General features: G+C 40.9%; 1 non-coding gene across 1 annotated transcript; it reads left to right on the top strand.

The window, feature by feature from the left end:
* Positions 1-133, top strand: LOC117098157. The gene has a single exon (XR_004443213.1). It is a non-coding gene; the product is annotated as a small nucleolar RNA SNORA70 (small nucleolar RNA).
* Positions 134-2,903: the final 2,770 nt, after the last annotated feature.

Raw genomic sequence — 2,903 nt, 5'->3', positions numbered from 1 at the left:
CTGCAGTCAATTAAGCCAGCTGCACTCCTTTCCTCACAGGGGCTCGGTGTAATGGCTGCAAACAACAGCCTCCTTTGTCACATACATAGCTTGTTTCTTATATGGGTTGCTCTAGAGAACATAGGAGACAGCCATTTCCAATGTATGTTTATGTCTCCGACCTTTGACCTTACCCTGTTCCCAGTGTAGGCTCCAAACAGGTGTGAAGGGTATCTCTGGAAAGCCCCAGGGTACCATGGCCACAATTTACATTGGCCAAGTCATCATGTCCATCCATACCAAGGTGCAGAACAAGGAGCATGTGATTGAGTTCCTACACAGGACCAAGTTCAAGTTGCCTGGCCACATCTCAAAGAAATGGGGCTCTATCAAGTTTCATGCGGATGAATCTGAAGACATGGTAGTTGAGAAGTAGCTTATCTCAGATGCTGTGGGGTCAAAAGCATCCCCAGTCATGGCTCCTGAACAAGTGGCAGGCCCTGCACTCAGGAAGGCTTCCACTGTTCTGCCGCCTCTTAGGCTCAACAGTACTTCCTGTCAAAAAAAAAAAAAAAAATTGTTAGCATATGTGTAACCAAACCTTTTCTTTCCTTCATCCTTCTTAGCAAAGTAGAGGCATGTAGAATTTTCTAAATTAATACAATTCGATATTACACAAAACTGAAAAGGCAAGGTATTACAGGCAAGCTACATTGTGCAAAGTCATAGTTCCAAAGTTTTAAGTCCTTAATCCTAAGATGAACACATCCAGCCCTAAAAGACTCCACTATCTCTTGCTGTGAGTCCTCCACCCACCCCCATCCTGCCTGTTATTTGGTCAGTTTTCTAGCTGTGATATTTTCTTTCCATCTTTCCAAGTGTAAGTGTTCAAACAATGGGTTGAAATAAAAAACAAGAAGGAATGATCCACTGTAACTGGGATGGTTTAAAAAGGTGTCTTTGTAGAGAAAATAAGACTGGACTAAAGAGTAAACACCAGCCAGTCATGAGAAATTGGGGAAAGAGTGTTCCTGGCAGAGGGAGCAATTTGTACCCAGGCAGGCAAGAATCTCTTGTACTGGAGGAACTGAAATGTGTTCTGTGGAACCAGAGCATGCAGAGGAAGGGAGAGATGGCATGAGATTAGGCTGAACAGAATGTCAAAGGTCAGATCATGTAGGTGTGGTGAGGAGTTTGAAAGAGTTTAGATTTTTTTGTGTAAATGTAAGAAGCTATTGAAGGCTTTGAACAGGAGAGTTGCATGATTGGATTTATCTTTTGAGATCCTTTTTGCTACCGTATGGGGAATTCATGAGGGAAAAATAGAAGAGAAATGGGCTAATAGACTGCTGCAGATATCTGGGCAAATGGTGATGCTATTTTAGATTACTGCTATCTAAACTATAGGTCACAACCCATCAGGGTTATACAGTCATTTTAGTGGTCTTAACCCACAATATCAGTGAAAGAGAATAACGTACAATAGAAAACATCAGCCAGGCACAGTGGCTCACACCTGTAATCTCAGCACTTTGGGAGGCCAAGGCAGGTGGATCACTTGAGGCCAGGAGTTTGAGACCAACCTGGCCAACATGGCAAAACCCCACCTCTACTAAAAATACAAAAGTTAGCTAGGCATGATGGCAGGCACCTGTAATCCCAGCTACTTGGGAGGCCGAGACATGAGAATCACTTGAACACAGGAGGTGGAGGCTGCAGTTAGCCAAGATCCCACCGCTACACGCCAGCCTGGGCAACAGTGCGAGGCTCTGTCAAAAAAAAAGAAAGAAAGAAAGAAAAAGAAGAAAGAAAGAAAGAGGAAAGGAAAGGAAAGGAAGGGAAGGAGTGGGGAGGGGAGGGGAGGGGAGGGAAGGGGAGGGGAGGGGAGGGAAGGGAAGGGAAGGGAGAAAATATCAGAGACCACCACATCATTTCATACTATAATCCTCTCAAATTTTTGTGCATATAGGCATGCATTTGCAAGTACTGGATTATATTGTGAAGTGATTTTGTTATTCTTCATAGTGATCAAAAAGGCACTGGCCTAGACTAAAGTGGTGATGGTGAAAGAAAGAAGGTAAAGATGTCTTCAGATACATGGAAATGGAAGAGGTCACCTAAAAGGAGACATAAAAAGAGAGGAAACAAAGTCCTGTGATGTATTTTAAGTTTCACAATCTTATGTTTATGTTCCACCTATTCTTTAAAAAAAAATGATAATAACTTAAGCATAGTAAAAATCTAGTAAAATTGAACCATTAACATTGGAAAATGACGTGTAACCTGCCATTTTTTTTCTAAAGGATACATATTTTAAAGATTGAAACATAACCTGACAGCCACCAGTAGGTCATTCTCTCACCTCTCTGCTGAGCATGACTCTTCTGAGTCATTGACATATGTCTAGAAAGTTTAGAAACAAATCCAGAATATTTCCAAACCATGCAGGAAATATTAACTCCTACATCTACTCAGTCTTCATTCCTTCTGAGGAATGTTTCTTGGGCTTCTGAGTTTTCAATTCTAGCTTTGCTAAACTTCACAACGCAATCTGGTCTCTGCTCAGTTTAATGTATAAAGTCACCACCATAAACATGTCCAAAAATTCACATCATTGCCACAGTGAGAAATGAAAATGCACAGTGCACTGGACCATATGTCATGTTTATGTTTTGTTTTGTACAATGTAAGATACAATTACCTTGCTTAGAAAAGATCATCTTAATAAGTCTCTTTATATGTACTGGAGCACATTGGATTTAAACTATTTGGGATATGATTTTAACCTGATGAGAAAACAGGTTAGTAATAAATCATCATTGAAAATCAGAAATGTGACTTGGAAAGAAAAGGTACATGTCATGGGCAATTAGCAGATGCAGAAATCCTTCAATTACAAAGCATGCCCTTACCTGAGGAACTTT

Source organism: Trachypithecus francoisi, unplaced genomic scaffold, assembly GCF_009764315.1.
Source record: "Trachypithecus francoisi isolate TF-2019V2 unplaced genomic scaffold, Tfra_2.0 Lachesis_group15, whole genome shotgun sequence".
Classification (NCBI taxonomy): domain Eukaryota; kingdom Metazoa; phylum Chordata; class Mammalia; order Primates; family Cercopithecidae; genus Trachypithecus; species Trachypithecus francoisi.
Note: the sequence above shows the minus strand (reverse complement) of the source record. Positions and strands in the feature narration are given on the sequence as shown.